The sequence below is a fragment of the Carassius carassius genome, chromosome 4 (genome assembly GCF_963082965.1).
Source record: "Carassius carassius chromosome 4, fCarCar2.1, whole genome shotgun sequence".
NCBI lineage: Eukaryota > Metazoa > Chordata > Actinopteri > Cypriniformes > Cyprinidae > Carassius > Carassius carassius.
In genome coordinates this window covers 41,065,697-41,086,258 of record NC_081758.1, presented here as the reverse complement: position 1 = coordinate 41,086,258, position 20,562 = coordinate 41,065,697, and the positions used below count along the sequence as shown (strand labels likewise).

The window sequence follows — 20,562 nt, the reverse complement described above, 5'->3', positions numbered from 1 at the left end:
AATGCTGATTTTAATATTGCACATTTGTTGTTGTTATTATTATTATTATTATTATTATAACTATTGATTCATTAATTTTTTTTCTCAGTTAGGGCACATATGATAGAATAATAGGACATTTAACACCACTTTTAATGTTTTGTTTTATTTAAGAATGAAATGCTTTTTTTATTCCTAATACTACTGCTAATTATTTTTATTTTGAAAATATATATTTTTTTGTGATAAATTAAATGGTTTTAATTTTCAGTAACGACATATGAAATAATATGACATAAAATAATAATTAAAATAATTATGAAAATGAATAGAATGAATAGAATATAATGAGTGTAATGAAATAGAAAATTATTTAATAATAATATAATTAAAATGAAGTGGACGTAAAACAATACACAAAATAAATATATTTTTATTAATGTTAATAAATTTAAATATTAAATCATATTCAAAAAAATGTAAATGCATTACAGAATTTCACAATAATTTTAAATCAAATTCCTCCGTTTCCCACACGAACTGCTCAATGGAGAAGTGCTGCTGTATTGGAGCAGGTCTATAGGGGGCGCTAGAGTACTAGTAATGCTGGAGCTCACACACCTGTGGTGAAGTCTGTGGTCGCTGGAGCACTTTTCTCTCTGTTTCTGATGGCATACACATTGACAGTGTACTGAGTTGCTGGAGCCAGTGAACTCATCTCAAACTCCACCGTATTCCCAGAAACCTGCTCTGATATCTGTGGCACTGTGCAGAAAACACATGAAACAGAAATTATTCTATAAAACTGAAAAAAAAAAAAACAGCCCGAGAAATGAAAATACAATAACTTAATAACAGCTGTGGGTTAATTTCGGTGTCCTGCATTGAGACTCGTGATATTCACAAATCTCAAACGATTTTTGTTCTACTGGAGCAGGGCATGCAGCAGCAGAGACGATGCAAACAAGTCAAGCATGAATTAAAGAAACCCAAAACAGAGCACAACAGAGAGAGCAGGAGTTTCCTCACCAGTGTCTGCGCTGTATGTGATCACATATCCATCCACGGTCGCCACGGCAGGTTGCCACAGCAACAGTGCCTTTGTGTCGGTGACATTTACAGCAATCAGGCTGCGTGGTGCATCCAGGGCTGAAGGTCAATAAAAACATTATTTTGGTATTGTGTTATCTGAATATATATATATATATATATATATATATATATATATATATATATATATATATATATATATATATACATACACACACACACACACACACACACACCTATTTATGTATAATATATATGCATTACTGATCTGTTATTATCTGTTATTATATAATTATATTATTGGTTATTTATAAATGTCATATAAAATAAATTAAATATATATGTCTATGTTAATATAGTAATTATTTAATTTATATTATATATTTAATTTTTTATGGTTTTACATTTAAATGTACATGAAATACTGATCTGTTGTATAGTATATTATATTATAATTTGTTTAAATATATATTATATAAATAATAAAAATATTTAAACAAATTACTATCATAAAACACACACACACATAAAATATATTATTATATTATTTTACATTATTAAATTTTACATTATTGCATTATTAAACTTAAACTAGTATACATTTATGTTTTATATATTTATATATAAATAATGTAAAATAATAGTTTTTATTTTATTTTATTTCATATGTAATATTTATTTTTGTTTGTTTGTTTTACATCTAACAAATTAATATCATAACAAAACACACACACACACACACACACACACACACACACACACACATATATATATATATTTATATAAAACATAAATTTATACAATAATATAACATTTATATCATTTATATTACTACATTTGAGATATTTTCATGTCTTTACATTTGAATGTACATAATTACTGATCTTTTAAAGTAAACAATATTATAATAAATTACTTGTTAAAATACAGACTTATACAAAATAAAATAGAAAAAAAATATGTATTTTATTATATCAATTGGTTATATGCAAAACAAACAAACAAACATTCCATATAAAATCAAAATAAATAAAATGTATTTATTTTGTAATACTGTATATAAAAATTTATATAATTTATTCAATAATATATTTATATAATTTATTTTTAATGCACTTAACATTTTCACGTCTTTACATTTTAATATACATGAATTACTGATCTTTCATATTATAAATATTTTTATATTATATTATATTATATTATATTATATTATATTATATTATATTATATTATATTATATTATATTATATTATATTATATTATATTATATTTTTAGATAATTTACACATAGTTTGAGCAATACTGAGAGGGATGCTTATCTTAAAAAACAAGTGACTTAACCGACCTGTAGTGAAAGTGTTGGACACTGGTTCGCTCTCCTGCAGAACTTTCACTGCAACAACTGACACCTGATATGTCTTTCCAGGAATCAGATTAATCAGCAAAACCTGAGACTGTGACCCGTCAACATCATAGGAGTACCTGATAAAACACAGAAGAGAAGCCAGACTTAATGCATGAACTTCATCAGAGTGTCTCAAAAGTTGCTCAATGCCTTGAAACCAACTGAGTTTTTATAGTCTTCATCTTCAACTGTGTTCTCAGGAACCACACTTCAATGGTTTGAGTCTTACCTATCAGATAGGTCCTTCAAAGTATCTTGGAGAGGTGAGGTGTCCAAGTCACAACATCTTACTACTGGGGTGCCTCAGGGCTCAGTTCTTGGACCACTTCTCTTCTCTGTCTACATGGCATCATTAGGTTCTGTCATTCAGAAACATGGCTTTTCATACCACTGCTATGCTGATGACACTCAACTCTACCTCTCATTCCATCCTGAAGATCCGACAGTAGCTATTCGCATCTCAGCTTGTCTAACAGACATTTCTTGCTGGATGAAGGACCATCACTTTCAACTCAACCTTGCCGAGACAGAACTGCTTGTGGTTCCAGCAAACCCATTGTTTCATCACAATTTCACCATCAAGTTAGGCACATCAACCATAACTCCTTCAAAAACAGCCAGAAACCTTGGAGTTATGATTGATGATCAGCTGACTTTCTTAGACCATATTGCTAAAACTGTCCGATCCTGCAGATTTGCTTTATTCAACATTAAGAAGATCAAGCCCTTTCTTTCGGAACATGCTGCACAACTCCTTGTTCAAGCTCTTGTTCTGTCCAGGCTGGACTATTGCAATGCCTTCTTGGCAGGTCTTCCAGCCATTTCTATCAAACCTTTACAATTAATTCAGAACGTGGCAGCAAGATTAATTTTTAATGAGCCAAAAAGAATACATGTCACACCGCTGTTTATCAATTTGCACTGGCTTCCAATAGCTGCTCGTATAAAATTCAAGGCATTGATGTTTGCCTACAAAAAATCACCACTGGCTCTGCTCCCATTTACCTAAATTTGTTACTTCAGACTTATGTGCCCTCTAGAAGCTTGCGTTCTGCAAGTGAACGTCGCTTGATTGTTCATCCCAAAGAAGCACAAAGTCACTTTTACGGACTTTTAATTTAAATGTTCCCTCCTGGTGGAATGACCTCTCTATTCTATTTTTATTCTATCTGTTTTCTTTATATTATATTATTTAAAATCCCATGCTAGGTGTACTGTGTTAACCTAACTGAGACTTGTTATAGCACTTATATATCATTGCTCTTTTTGTTGTTTTTGATTGCTTCCACTGTCCTCATCTGTAAGTCGCTTTGGATAAAAGCGTCTGCTAAATGAATAAATGTAAATGTAAATGTAAAATGTGTTGTTTGCATATATCTAATACATGTTTTCAATTATTTTCAGCTCCGGCACTCGCCTCCTTGGATGGAGATGTAAGTGATTCTGTAGGAGTCCGGTTGGGATCGAGGTCGAGTCCAGGAAAGTACAGCCGTTGTGTCCGTGATGTCGGAGAAACGAAGGTCCCGTAGAGCTCCAAGGCCTGCCAGACAGCAATGCACATACATATTTAGCAATAGCAGGAGAAAATGTTGAAGAAATTGGGAAAATGATCCACCCAGTGTCCTTATGTTAAGTTATGAAGTTAACTCAAACAGCCACTGGAAAATGGAAAATGGAGAAGGCCACTGAACTGCAGGAGAAACAGGCCTTTCCCTGGTGGAATGAAAAAAGGCCTAAAAGATAGATTCATTAGTCATAATAGTGCAAGAAACCATTTTTAACATGATCAATCATGCCAAAATCATTCCAATTGCATTCCACAAATTTAACCTGGAGCGAGACGATGACAAAAAGAAGGCATGTTATTTTGATCATGAACAGACATTAGTTCTTAGTGCATGCAGACAAATTAACATCACGTTTCCCAGCAACGATGAGACGTGATGGTTTAGTGGAGAAATGAACATCGGGAGACTTTCCTCTGGATGCATGTACACACATTACGTTCCTTCATAAGAGCATGCAAGGTTAAAGTCAACGTCACCTGAAAACCAACCATCTGTTTTGTCAAAACTTCTGATTATAGTGTCTAAAAACCCACTTTTCACCCAATAGATGAAGTCAAGCACCAAAAAGTCTTTTTCTTGTTGATATCCAGTTTAAATGCATTGCATGCAAACAGTATTTGCTGCAGACTTTAACCTTGGATTGTAATATACTGTATATCATGACAGATACATTTCAAATCACAATGCATCAAGATCAGTGCCTGTTTAGGTTGAAGAGTGTTATTCAGATCCTACTTCCATCACATTGCAGCCAAGAAAGCCCCTTGAATCCAGAAATGAACATGTTTGACAAATACAATACCTGTTCTGGCAACAGCAGTAATGGGTTGGGAGCGATGTTCCAGCGTGACACCGTAAAGCTCAATTTCATACTCAGTTTCCCCAAAAAGCTGCGTTAAAACTTTGGTTCTTTTATCGCCCGGAACAACAAACTCTCGAGGGTGGGAGAGCTTGCTTGAATCTCTAACTTTGAGCACGAATCGATTAAAGAGATCGTCTTCTGCCGTCCAGGCCAGCCGGAAACTCTCAGGGGTGACGTCCGACACGAAAAGCTGCTGGATCTCTGGCTCTGCCTCTGATTGACAAGGAGAAATGTGGCTTTTTCTTGTTTTAACAAGTCTGAGACAACTACCTCCCGGTCTCCACCCATTCGACATGCATCAAATATGACTTCCTGTGTTAGTTAAACCCTGGACACATGGTAAGCAACTTACACGCATCATCTATACAACCCCTGAAAAAAATTGCAATTCATTTATAAGATATGAAAAACTTTTTACTACTCAACAAAAAGTTTAAACTACCAAGCTTGGGCAGTGAAACCTTTGATATGATGGAGTGACGTGCAGTTGAAAAGCAGAGAGCGGTACCTGTAACAACCACTGTGGTGACTGGATGAGACTGTAACCCATTCCCTGACACCCCGGTCACACTGACCTCATGGCCAATGCCAGTGATCAGGCCCAAAACATCCAGTACGGTCTGGTTCCCCGGCACTATGAACTCTTGCGGCTCCAGCAGCTGACCAGAGTCCGACACCTTTACCTGAAAATAGCTGAAGCCCTCGGAGGAATCGGCCACCCAGGACACCCGAAATCCGTACGGGGTAATATCCGAAACCGTGAGGTTTTCCACTCTAGGCAATGATGCTGGGTTACGTGGTACAGCATTCATTTGGGTCCCGTGAGTTGCAGTGTTAAAGGAGGGGACAATACAGGGTGAGGATGTATAATTGATTCTGCAATGATTGCAAGGTCAAAATAGCCTGTTATTTGTCAAAGGATGCTTATCAATTTTTATTGTATGAGCTTTCTATTCTTGGCTTCCCCATGCAAAATAAAAGAGTATTCAATGGTGCAATAGAACTGCATGCATACGCAATAGTAAAAAAACCTGAAATCATTAGTCTGTGTTAATGTCATTAGACAACATGAGTTCAGGCCGATGCAAGAATGAGTTTCCAACCTGCAAATACCACTTTATTTTTCTTAAGCAAGGCAAGTTGCAAACTGAAACTGCACATCTCAGACCACTGAATATAACGCAAAACTGCAAGAAAGAAAAAAGTGCTTTACACCAAGACCAACATGAGAAATTGTCACAAACCAGTAAGAAAGAAAAATACATATAAATATTTTCATATCAGTATTTAATGTGACAAATTGTAAAAAGAATTTACAAAAAAGTATCATTTTATGTATACTGTATGCATGTGTGTGTGCGTATAATATAAATATATATATTGTATATTATATATACAAACACATACACAAATTGTCAAAAACTGATGTTTTACTTGGTGTAAAATGGCCTTCAGAGTCATTTAATTAGAGTATTGTAAATTACTACATGCATGCAAGTGTGCAAAACAAATAAATAAATAAATACTACACAATAAAAAGCCACAGGCAGTTTCAGTAATTTGGTTGCAACATCTTCCAACTGGATGCAAAATTGTTAGTTCTGTCAAAGTTCTGATTTGTTGTGATAGAGGCATGAAAAGCTTGCACAGTACCTGTACTGGTATTGAAGGAAACTGCTGAAGTTTGACGGCCACGGGACAGACCATAAAACACTATGTCATAGACCGCAGAGTCCATAAGACCTGTGACGGTAACGTTCCTCTCTGCACCTGACAGCCTGAGCTCTACAACATCATACAGCTGCTCACGGTCAGTGACACGTGCAGCAAAGCCATCAAAGTGGCCTGACAGTGTGCTCCAGGACAGCGTCAAGCTATTCGGCCATGTTTCAGACACCACAATGGGGCCCAGTTTAGGCTTAGGCTCTGGATGAATGAAAGAAAGTACTAGGTATTGTTACGAAATTTAATGCCAGCTGAAACAAATGAACACTGGAGGTTTAATACAGTAAGAATATTCTGGGTTAATTGCTTTAACGTCTAGGAAAGCATCTGTGGTTTGCAGTCAGTTGCATCAGAAAATAATTTAAAATCAGGACTCAGGTTTGTAAAAAAAAAAAAAAAAAAGAAAAGAAAAGAAAAAAAAGAAGCATTTACATAATACTTTAAAATAAAATAAATTATACATTTAATTATATAATAAGATGTTTAATTCTAATAATACACATACACAGACATATATCGGTGTGTTTATTATATATATATATATATATATATATATATATATATATATATATACTGTAAAAAAACTCTAAGCCATATTGGAGTAATAATAAAAAAAAAAAATTATATCAGTTTATATTTATAAATGTTGAGTATGGACCATATAGTCAAAATCTTTGTTGTTTACTTAAACTAACTATTAAAAATATATTATTATTTTTATTAGCTGAAAGAAAATAAAATATAAATATTAGATGAAAAATAAAGTAGGCTACTAAATTACTAAAATAAACTTAAAAAGAAAGAAAAATAAAAGTTATAATATTAAGCTTTTAATTAAATTTTAAATAAATCTGTATGTACACATATATATTAAACAAGTAAAAATGATAAAAACCATCCAAAAAAAATTATTAAAACAATCTGAAATTAGAATGAAAACTGAAAATATAGGCTACAAATAAAATCGAATACAAAATATTAATAAATAATATAAATAACATATTAATAACATTAAACACTGGTTATATCCAAGAGACTAACAGATAGCAAGCTAATTTTGCGCAAACACATTGTTAGGAAGCAAATCTGAGCAGTTCTGTTTCCAGTAGTCAAAAGCATGCGCTGCTGTACCTGTGGTTACTACAGTGGTCAGGGCAGCTGTGTTTGAGCCACCAAAGGAGGCATACAGCTTGATCTGATATTGTGTGTCCCCTCTGAGGCCGGTCAGCACTGTGGAGTGAACACCTGCGGGCAAGGTGCGCCCCGTCGCCTGCGTGGGCGAAGCAGACTCTCTCACCTCGACTATAAAATGATCAAACGCCTTCTCTCCTGTCCGCCAGGAGAGCGACACTGTGTCTGAGGTAATGTTTGAAACAACTAGCCCAGACAAGTCAGGCTCGGCCACTACAGGGGGGGAAAAAAGCCAGCCATGACGATTCGTTTAGTGTCTCTTTCTCTTTCGTTTAGAGATATGTCCATGCTTACTTGATGCCTTACTGACAAAAAAGCCTTGGTTAAAGGAATAGCTCACCCAAAAATAATTTACTCACCTAACCCAGCTAACAGGGAACATTCTCAGAGAACACTCTCTAACTTAAGCTAATGTTCTGGTCAGGTTCTCTCAAAGTTATGAACAAATGCTCTTTCAGTTATATAAGTAAAACGTATGTTCAACGTTACCTGGTGAAACTTTGCTTGCTGAAACTGAAACAAAAATTCCGTGCATTATACGTCCCCACCTAACAAAAATATGTTGTAAGAACGTTTTGCTAACATTCCAATTGAGTTTTGAAAATGTTATTTCGGAATGTTCTCTGAACATTCAAAACGTTCCGTCTTAAAGTTTTAGAAATGTTTCTTGGTTATGTGAACGTTCCATTTTCTCATTTTGCCTTATGGGAACATTACTTTTGAATGTTCTCAGAAAAAAGTAACATTTAAAAATGTTAGACAAACATCCAACTATAACATTTTTTTAAATAAATGTAAAATGTTTGTGCTAACATTTTAAAAACAGTATAAAACATTGAATGAGCATTCTATTAACATTATTTCTGAATGTTATCTGAAATTTCTTTACGTTTTAAAAATGTTTTTCTTGGAATTTTAAACATCAACGAAAAATTCCATTTGATCATTTTTCAAACATAATGGGAGCATTTCTGTTGAATGTTCTCTGAACGTTTAAAAAACGTTAGATGAATATTCAACTAAAATATATATAAAAAAAGATTTATAAATAATGTTTTAATGCTAACATTTTGAAAACATTATTGAAGACCAGACACTTTCATTGAATGTTCTATTAACATTACTGACAAAAGAGTACTATAAACATACTTCATGTATTCCATGTCCCTCGCTAACAAAGTAAACATATGCAAATGTTCCCATTAAGTTATGATTTTAATAATGTTTAAAAACATTTTTCTTGGTAATGCAAATGTTAAGGGAACATTATTTTTTTTTATAATTTTGCGAAGATTATGAGAACGTCTGAATGTTTCTGCAAAAAGTTCTTAAACAAGAAGCAGCATTTAAAAAATTGGCTAGATAATTGTTCAACTTAAATACAAAAAAAAAAAGAAAAAAACAACGTAAATTATTTATAAATAATGCTTTTTTGCTAAGATTTTGAAAGTTACTTTAGTTCTCAGAATGATCGCTGTTAGCTGGGTCTTTCTTTGAGTAATAGGCTTAATTTAGCCTCTTATGTGCTTGCATACAGTTTTAAATTTAAGTCTGATGCAACTCATCTTGAGGCACCAGATTTCAATATGCATAGCAGAGGGTTTTCAGTGATTTACATCTTCACTTTTGCATGTTCCTCACAAAAAGCTACAATATGACTTCAGAAGACATATATTGCTCGAGTTACATGGACCCATTTTAGAGAGATTTTTAACATATAAACAAGAAGAAGAAAAACAACATTTAAGCTTGACATTGACATGACATGAGTAAATGTGATCTTTTTAGTTGAACTACTCCTTTAAGGCCTGATTTATGATTTCAAATTTAAACAAATGGGGGAAAACAGCAAGGAAATGAGAGAATTGCAGTTACCTGTGGAGGCGACAGCACTGACAGAGTCTGTTCTCCTTCCCTTCACGACTCCAGTGAGGTAAGCTATATAGTCAGTAGTCGGCCGTAGCCCAGTGATTTCATACGACTGTGTGCTTTGTGACAGATTATATTCAACTGGCTCTCGCCACCAGGTAGAGTCTATAATCTCCAGAATAAACCTCTCAATATCTCCTCTCGTGTCATTCCATGAAATGGAGAAGCTCTCTGATGTAATATTAGAAACATACACATTGCCAACCACTGGAGCGCTATCTAAAAGGAGAAACGATTATTGGAATAGCGCAGTTGCACTTACTGTACAATATGCATACTTTGTTTAACTGAGAAACGTCTGACAGATTAATTCTAGGAAAGATTTGCTTTTCTTTTGTAAGAATTGCTATGAATACTGACAAGTATTATGGTTTAAGTTTTAAAATGCGCATCAAGTGTGCTTGCTGGATTTGGCCTGTTTTCCACAGCCAACAGCTGGAGCATGCACAATGCATATTTATTTGTGCATGCATGCATATTATGCTTTTTCATGTAAATTAGGTTTCATGATGATGATGTTTGTAATAATGATAATAAAAAATAAATAAGGCAATTAATTATAATTAGTTTAATATTAAAGAAATACTCAGTTTAGTAACACAGAAATCATTTAATTTTCTGTATATAGACAGTTGGCTGCAAACAGACAAAAAAGCATAACAAATTTTAAAAAGGATAGGAAAACACAAATTTAATAAAGGCTATTTTATTGTTTTTGTTCATTGTAGTGTCAAAACAGGTTAACAAGAATATTGCGTTAGTGCATAAGAAGCAATCCACACAAAAGATGCATCAAGATGCCTAGGTTTTATTATTGCCATTCAAACAATACCATACGGTTATACTCTTTGCTCAGTGCAGTATGATGGTTGGTGATGCCCAGAAAGCAGTGTCTGAATATTTAATTACATTTTAAAATAATTATTAAATTGAATTATTATAATTAATTGTAAGTTATTATTTGATCTATTATTCAAAATATTATTATATTGAATTTCTATTTTTTATTTTAACATTGTTCGCTAAATGATATTGTTACTTTTATTACATCAAAACATTGATAATTAAAACATTTTTAAAAAAATATTTATAATGTTATAATATAAAAAATAGCTATCAACAGAATTAAAAGCCAATTAATATATATTTTTTTACATTTTCTAATTATTTCTACTTGAAAATAAAACAGCTAATAATAGCTGAATATTTTTAAATAAGGTTTTTACATTAAAACAATCTTCGTTTAAATTTTGTTTTCTTAAAAAAAAGAAACGTTTTTGACTTAAATGAAATTATTTAAAAAATATGATGATTAACCAGCATCAGAGAACCGACAACCAGCAAATGTGAGGCTAAATTGTTGAAATGTGAACTTTTTATAAAATATATTTAGTAAAAGGTTTGACTGACAAAACATATTTTGGAACAGCTGACATAGAAAGTCCTCAAAAAAAATAAAATAAAATAAAAATAAATAAATATCGACCTTACTTATTCAGTGCACATTGCTTATCAATTCAAGTAGGTGATGAGATCACAATAAAGTGAATAAAATTAAGAGGATGAAATATGTTGCAATCACTGCAGCTCCTCAAAACTCACCACAATGCGGTAAATGTGTGAGATGGGTACTAGTGGCATGCATGTGGGCAGATGGATGAAATGGCAGATGATAGTGTAATGGTCGACACTGTTGAACACAAAGCTTTGATTTCAGTGGAAGGAATTGAATGGAAACACAGAATTTTCTGTGCCCCAGCGCAATCAATTGTGAGGCAAGACCGACACAGTGGCTGGAACAGTAGAGGGGACAATCAGTTAGCTTAAACAAAGTAATTTAACAATCAACTAATTATAATGGACACCATTAAGTGTTTGCTCATCATTCTCAATGACCCCATGCAACAAAGACGTTTAGGTTTCATGAAAAAATAAAAGGAAATGTTAAAGCAGAAGCACCTGCTTGACACCACAGCTCCCAACTAGAAATAAAAATGTACAAAAAAGAGAAAGAGGCGTAATAGATTAAAGATGTCCCAGCCCTTGTGAAAAAGAAGTGTGCTGAATTGTGTTTCAAAACTTGAAAGCTTGATATATATTATTATTATTATTATTTTTTTATGTGTGTGTGTATGAGGTATTAAATTAATGAAATATACATAGAATATGTGTAAGAGTATATTTAATATGTAAAATAATACAAAATATATGGTTAATATTGATGTATTACATTAATGAAATATATATTCTGAAATATTAATATATCACATGAAATATTAATAATAAAGGGACACTTCAGTGTGTCAAATGAAGTCGTTAAAAAAGCACTCTTAAGTTCAACTAATTGAATTTAATAAAATTTAAACTATAATATATTTTCATTTAATTGTAAATGCAATTAGGGCTCCGAAAACATTAAATCTTAAGTATATTATTTTCATAATAAGCACTGTTTTTAAAGGTCTGCTAAAGTGCACTTCTTTTTCAGCAAGGACATCCAGGTAAGCATGTGTACCTGTAGCTGTTTGAGTGTAGATCGACCCCAGGATCGAGCCTTGATGCACTCCGTATAACGTAATTATATAGGATGTGTCAGGACTGAGCCCAGACATCCATAAACTATGTGCATCGCCAGATACTGAAAGGTTCTGTCTTTCTTGACCTGCTGAATTTGCCACTTCAATCACAAAACTCTAAAAGACAAAGCCATCCTCAATGGTCCAGGACACATTGAAGATATCCCAAGATACATCAGACACACTCAGACTGCCAGTCTGGGGTCTCTGCTCCTCTGACGGTCAAAGAAATCAGACATGAGTTATTGTCACTGAAATTAATTACATTTGCATAATAAAATGAGCTGAACTTGGAAGTGCCACTGGCTTAACATAATGACAGATACAGAAGAAACAGTTAATAGATATAATGAAATGATATGGATAAAGACATGAGGCACAGAGAGATGGTGTTCATTGATGTTGAGAAACAATGGTCAGAGTGATCAAAAAAAACATTAAAGTGGAGGTTTCTCATGAAACAATTCTGCTAGTTTTCATGGCATTAGAGGTACTGAGATTACATCTTGGGTAATAGTTAAAATGTTATGTGAATATGAGCTTGATTGGAGAAGCAAATTCTGAATGATATTTGATGTTTAAGTACAGTATATATATATATACACACACACACACACACACACAGTTACTGGCCACTTTATTAGGTACACCTTGCTAGTGTTGGGATGGACCCCCCTTTGCCTTCAGGACTGCTTTAATTCTTCGTGGCTTAGATTCAACAAGGTGTTGGAAACATTCCTCTGAGATTTTGGTCCATATTGACATGATAGCATCACACAGTTGCTGCAGATTTGTCAGATGCACATCCATGATGTGAATTTCCCGTTCCACCACATCCCAAAGCTGATCTATTGGATTAAGATCTGGTGACTGTGGAGACCATTTGATTAAAGTTCAAGAAATCATTCTGAGATGATTTGAGCTTTGTGACATGGTGCATTATCCTGCTGGAAGTAGCCATCAGAAGATGGATACACTGTAGTCATAAAGGGATGGACATTGTCAGAAACAATACTCAGGTAGGCTGTGGCGTTTAAATGATGCTCAATTGGTACTAAGGGGCCCAAAGTGTGCCAAGATATATCTCCCACACAGATACACCACCACCACCAGCCTGAACCGTTGAGACAAGGCAGGATGGATCCATGCTTTCATGTTCTTTACACCAAATTCTGACCCTAGCATCTGAATGTTGCAGCAGAAATCGAGACTCATCAGACCAAGCAACGTTTTCACAATCTTTTTTTGTACAATTTTGGTGAGCCTGTACAAATGTTAGCCTCCGTTTCCTGTTCTTAGCTGAAAGGAGCTGCACCTGGTGTGGTCTTCTGCTTCTGTACCTCATCTGTTTCAGGGTTCGAAGCGTGGGTTCAGAGATGGTATTCTTCATCCCTTGATTGTAATTAGTGGTTATTTGAGTTAATGTTGCCTTTCTATCATCTCTAACCAGTCTGCCCATTCTCCTCTGACCTCTGACATCAACAAGGAATTTTCATCCACACAACTGCCGCTCACTGGATGTTTTATCCTTTTACGGACCATCCTCTGTAAACCCAGTATGTAAAATGGCAGTGTGTGAAAATCCCAGTAGATCAGCAGTTTTTGAAAGACCAGCCCGTCTGGCACCAACAACCATTCCACTTCTTCAAAGTCACTCTTCACCCTTTCTTCCCCATTGCCCACTCAGTTTGAACTACAGAAAGTCATCTTCTCCATGTCTAAATGCCTAAATGCAATGAGTTGCTGTCATGTGATTGGCTGATTAGCAATTTGTATTACCAAACAATTGAACAGGTGTACCTAATAAAGTGGCCGGTGAGTGCATATATATATATATATATATATATATATATATATATACATATATATATAAATTAACTGTAGTGTATAAACTAAATACTCAACATGCACAAAATATTGCTTAACGATGCAACAACTGACAAGCTAGAATTAACAAAAGAGTTTTAATTACACTGGACTGCTTTCATTATAGTCATGGAAGTCTACATAAACCAAAGCCCACAGCCATTGTTCAAGCAAACTAGGTGTGGTTTATTGGTGTTGACCCAAAAATCTTTTAAACTAACCAAATAAACCAAACTCTGACATCAAAAGGTCTTGGGTTTGCATTAAACACTGTAGTGTAAAAACACAATTTTCCCACAAACCGTATTGCGCCTGCAGAATTGCTCTCAAGATGATGGACTTACTTTTACATTTTAAGAATTACTTTAAATGAATGAACAAATGAATGATATTTTGTAGTATTATGAATGTTATAGTTATGGTGGATGACAGATGACTGAGGTTTCTGAAGCTCATGTCGTAGGTAGAGACTGATGGCTGAACCTCCTTATGGAGGCTTGGTAGCGTTGTTGAAACACTTTTGAAGGTCCATGCAACAACATCAGGAGAGGTAGACTTTGGTGCTATTGAGGAAAGTACATTCAGTGGGTTTAAGGTCAGAGATTAAAGACGACAGAATTTGAGATGCTTTACCTGTAAAAACAAGAAGTAAAAAAATGCACAATTAAAATATGAATATATACATTTGAATCTACTATTAATCTCCTGCTTATCCTGGGAAGTGGCTTTCTGATTTGCACAATAAATACCTGCAAATTAATTTTAAATTAATAATATTTTGACTTAAGTACCTCGAGGGACTAATTGACTAAACATCAACTGCAGGATTGTATTTCATCGTGTCTGTCAGGATTATTACTAAAACTATATACAGTATATATATATATATATATATATATATATATATATATATATATATATATATATATATATATATACAGTATATATATATATATATACAATATATATATATATATATATATATATATACAGTATATATATATATATATATATATATATATATATATATATATATTCAATGGAATTAAATGAAATTTATGCATTTAGCAGACTAACAGTGCATTCAGGCTATCAAATTTTACCTATCATATATATATATATATATATATATATATATATATATATATATATATATATATAAAACTAATAAAAATGACAAACACATACAACAGAATTTCTAACTTTAACGAAAATGGAACATTCAACAGTAAACTACCTCGAAATATAAAGTAAAAGCCAGGCTTATAGTCTCTAACTGATATTAAAATAACACTGGCATATGTCATATAAAAAAAAAAAAAAAAAAAAAAAAAAACTAAGCCAATTTCAGGACCACAAATATTTTATGCATTGTGATATTTTATGATTTTAAGGCACATACAAAATGCATAGAAATAGCACTGTGATGTGAGTATTTACAGAAACAATGCTACATATAATTTCTTAGTAAATTCACCCCTCAGTTTCTCAATGTAAGCTGAGGTTTGAGTTACAATGCATGCAATAAGTCAATTCACATGCATATGATGTTACCATTCTTCTTGAATCATTTCAGTCTACATGCATGTATCTGAAAACATCTGACATTAATGACCATGAGCCATTAATTGCTGAAGTTTCCAAGTAGTCCACTAGAGTGGAAGTACATGGGATGCTTCAGGCTGATGGATAATCCATGCAGACCTCACGATGTTCTGAGGAAAGGACATGGATGAAGACGATTCTGAGAGATTTAACCATCCACAAACAGTATTCTGTTTTCATCTGCCTTTCAGGCATTTTCACCACATAGTTTAGTTTGTTATGAGGGTTAATAATTTCCACTGCAAAAACCTTTGTGGATTTCCTTGTCTGAGCCAACGAGCAGCCATATGCACAGTAGGGCTGGGTGATATACTAAATATATATATAAAAAATATATATAATAAAAAAATTTAAAATAATAAATATTATAAAATCAAGCAAATTAAAAATTTTCTCCTGTAAAAATATTGTGGATCTTCTTTTCTGAGCCAATAAGTAGCCATATACAGAAAAGGGATGGATGAATACTGAATATTCACAATATATTTTTCATGATTCTTCAGGTGAATTGAACAAAAACGTACAGTATATTTTAAAAATGAAACAAAAACTATAAAATATCTCAGTAGCAAAAACAGCATTAGAGTCGAATTCATGGAAGTTGCTGCATTAAATCTATTTATGTCATTTTTATGTGTTAATGTAATTGTTTAAAAATGTATATTTTAATAAATATTATTTCAATATAAATTATTTTAAATTAAATTAATTAATAATAATAAAAAATTGACTTGCATATCTTGCTTTAAATGACCGTTAAAAGATTACTTGACAAATGATTGTTAAAATGACGGTTCCTCTAACTGAAAAAATCAAGATAAATACTGAATAGCGTAAAAAGTCAGATATATCTATACTTATAATCACCCAGCCCAAATACACATCCATACACTTATGTATTATCATGCATGTTTGTGCTCTACCATGACATATGGGAGAAGTTGCATATCTTATGTCATGCAAAATGTGTGTCATTCCTTACTTTAACCTATGAAATAAAAATGTTTTAAAAATGTAAAGTTGCAATGGCATTAAATGAAACAGATGATTTGAAACCCAAAAATGATTTATTCCTGTAACTGCAACTGCTTCAAGTACTGAAGATCTTTGGTTATTGGATATTCCATAAAGCCTTACTTGGTACTCTGTGGAAGCCTTTAGGCCACGGATTGTAGTGTCATTCACCTCCCCATGGAGATGAACCTCCTCCTTCCATTTCCCTGAGGAATCTTTAAGTTCTACAGTGTAACTATCATAGCCAATATGCTTATTTGACTCCCAAGCAAGATCAAATCCTTCGGATGTGACATTAGACACGGTCAAGGTGCCAGTGGGATCCTTGTATCCGCTCCCAGAGAACGGGATCTCTGAGTTGTCGAGAGACACAAAGCTAATGACATTGTCGTCAGCACCTTTGGCTGAACTGAGCTCAGGAAGTGTGTTCACTAGATAAAAGGTGAAAGATGCTACAAGAAAAAGACAAAAACACATGACACTTGGGAACAACAGATGACACGGCATGATATACCTTGCTTGGTTTATCAGCAAAATTCCTCACACTGTTTCTTTACCAGGTGCAACAAAATACGTTTCCTAAAAGTGTAAATCCACACCATTAATTGGAACATATCTGATGTTTAATATGCAATTTTGTCAATTTTGACCAATGAGATTGCATTGTGGGCGAGGCTTTCCGGAAACTCTTTTTTTGTTGGTTTTATGGTGTTGCAGCTGGTTTGGACACAATGTCTTAAATTATGACCAGAAACATACTTTATTGAAGTACACAAAGGCAGACGTAAATACTTGGCCAATGCACTACAAGTATGCAGAACTGCAGAATCTACTAATAGTTCACCCAAAAGATGTAGATGAGTTTATTTGTTCATCAGAAGAGATTTGGAGAAATGTAGCATTGCAACACTTGCTCACCAATGGATCCTCTGCAGTGAATGGGTGCTGTCAGAATGAGAGTCCAAACATCTAATAAAAACATCACAATAATCCGCAAGTAATCCACACCACTCCAGTCTATCAGTTAATGTCTTGAGAAGTGAAAAGCTGCGTGTTTCTAAGAAACAGTATTAAGAAGTAAAATTAAATGTCACCTCCACAATCTCCACTGTTTCTGCTGGCAAACAGTGCTTGATCTGTGCTTATTTCTCTCCTGATTCAGATGAGATGACTTTTTTGGGATAAATCAATGCTAGAGGACTCTTTTTTTTTTTTTAGAAACAATGGTTTGAAGTTATAAATGTCTTAACGATGCATCTGTTTATTATAAACATGCTGCTTACGCGTCACAAGACATGATGGACTGGAGTGGTGTGGATTATTGGGATGTTTTTATCAGCTGTTTGGACTCTCATTCTGACGGCACCCATTCACTGCTGAGGATCCATTAGTGAGCAAGAGATGTAATGCTTGGGCTCATCTAAATTTGGGATGGGAGTACATTTTCATTTAACATGCACTGTTGCATTGTACTGGCAAAGATAATAAAGTTTCCTTGTGTTTTATAATTTTATCCACCTTATTTTCAATGCTACAAGCATTTTCCAGTGAATGGACTGTTTTCTGCACAGCCAAAATAACTGGAAGTAGCTGAAACCCTGAAAGCCTTGCACTCTTACATTAAAAATAAGATGGATAAACATGCTGACTTAAGACAATTTGCTCACCAATTAGAGAAAACTGACAAATTATTATTATTATTTTTTTTGCAATGTGCAATTCATTCAAGCATTACAGTGCAATATGAATTGCATTCTGACACATTTACAAATATAACGCCATACAAATCAAACGCAGCTAGAAGTGTTTGTATTCACATTCCTGCATAGAGTATGTTTCAGATCCAAAACTGATTATTTTCAATAAATATTTGGGAAAAATGCATATAAAAGTTAGCCAATGAATATAAAAGTTAGTCACGATCATTTTCACGACACAGTCTTTGTTGTTCACACCTGAAAACAGAACAATGACATTATCATGTAAGACTACAGCAAACAAAATCCACTTTTTCAATAGGAATCGCTCACCCGTGGATGCGGTGATGGTGGCAGGAGCACTTCTCCTCCGTCCGCGTTCTGCCACGAGGGTGATGGTGTAGTGCATGCCAGGGCTCAAGCTGCTCAGGGTGTAGGCGATTGTGGTAGCAGGCAGCTCGACGACTTCTTGTCGGCCATCGGCAGAGACAAACGCTAGCCTGTAGGTGGAGATCTTGGCCCTGGGCCTCTTCCAGACCAATTCCAGGGTGGTTTCGGTGGAGTCTCGCACTTCCAAGTCTCGTGGACGATCCAGATCTGTGTGGGTGGAGGTTCAAAATGACAGAACTAAAGACACATTTGTCACACCCAGGGGCTGGCTATGCTTTAACTAAGCCACACCCCTTCTCAACTTCCACCTCGAGGAGGTCCCCAAACCCGACCCAATGGCCAAGCAACACGAGAACAAGTAAGTGATAAAACAATCTTTATTTAAATATTTAAAAATAGCTTAGGGAATAGGGAAAGGGCAATTAAAACTAAACTCTGACTCGGCCCTCCAGATGGGCTATGGCCGGGAAGAGGTCAGGGAGCAAGGGGGCCACGGGGATCCGGGGCGTGGGGCTCGGGCCCCGGCCTGAGTCTTAGGTATCCGTAGCGCCCTCCTTCTTCCTCCTCTTCGCTGAATACAGCTCACGGTAAGTACTGGTTCACTCAGTTCGTTCTCGAGGTGCCCACTCTCTTTCTCTTCCTCCACAGGCAACAGCTCTTCGCTGATTACAGCTCACAGTAAGTACTGATTCACCCAGTTCGTTCCTTGGGTGCTCACGCTCTTTCTCTTTCTCCACAGGCAACGGCTGGGACACACAGGCACAGTTAGTTCAGCTTGGTTTTGCTCTCACCTCTTCGCTGATTACAGCTCACAGTAAGTACTGGTTCACACAGTTCGTTCCTTGGGTGCTCACTCGCTTTCTCTTTCTCCACAGGCAGCGGCTGGGACACACAGGCACAGTTAGTTCAGCTTGGTTTTGCTCTCACCTCTTCGCTGATTACAGCTCACAGTAAGTACTGGTTCACACAGTTCGTTCCTTGGGTGCTCACTCGCTTTCTCTTTCTCCACAGGCAGCGGCGTAAGTACAGGTTCCCTCAGTCTCTCCTCGTGTTACCCACTCTCTCTCCTTTTCTCTCCACAGGTATCAACTTGGGCACAATAGCACAGTTAGTTTGCTTTGAATGGCTCTCACCTCTGGGCTGGACACAGCGTACTGTAAGTACAGGGTTCGCTCTATTCCTCCTCGTGTTATTCACTCTCTCTCTCCTTTCCTCTCCACAGGTATCAACTTGGGCACAATAGCACAGTTAGTTTGCTTTGAATGGCTCTCACCTCTGGGCTGGACACAGCGTACTGTAAGTACAGGGTTCGCTCTATTCCTCCTCGTGTTATTCACTCTCTCTCCTTTTCTCTCCACAGGTATCAACTTGGGCACAATAGCACAGTTAGTTTGCTTGGAATGGCTCTCACCTCTGGGCTGGACACAGCGTACTGTAAGTACAGGGTTCGCTCTATTCCTCCTCGTGTTATTCCCTCTCTCTCCTTTTCTCTCCACAGATATCAACTTGGGCACAATAGCACCGTTAGTTTGCTTTGAATGGCTCTCACCTCTGGGCTGAACACAGCGCACTGTAAGTACAGGTTTCCTCTGTTTCTCCTTGTGTTACTCACTCTCTTTCCTTTCCTCTCCACAGGTATCAACTTAGACACAAAACACAGTTACTCTGCTTTGGATGGCTTTCACCTCTGGGCTGGACACAG

General features: G+C 35.1%; 1 pseudogene; it reads right to left on the bottom strand.

The window, feature by feature from the left end:
• Nucleotides 1-20,562, bottom strand: part of LOC132140050 (tenascin-like) — a 51,788-nt pseudogene that overhangs the window by 5,807 nt on the left and 25,419 nt on the right.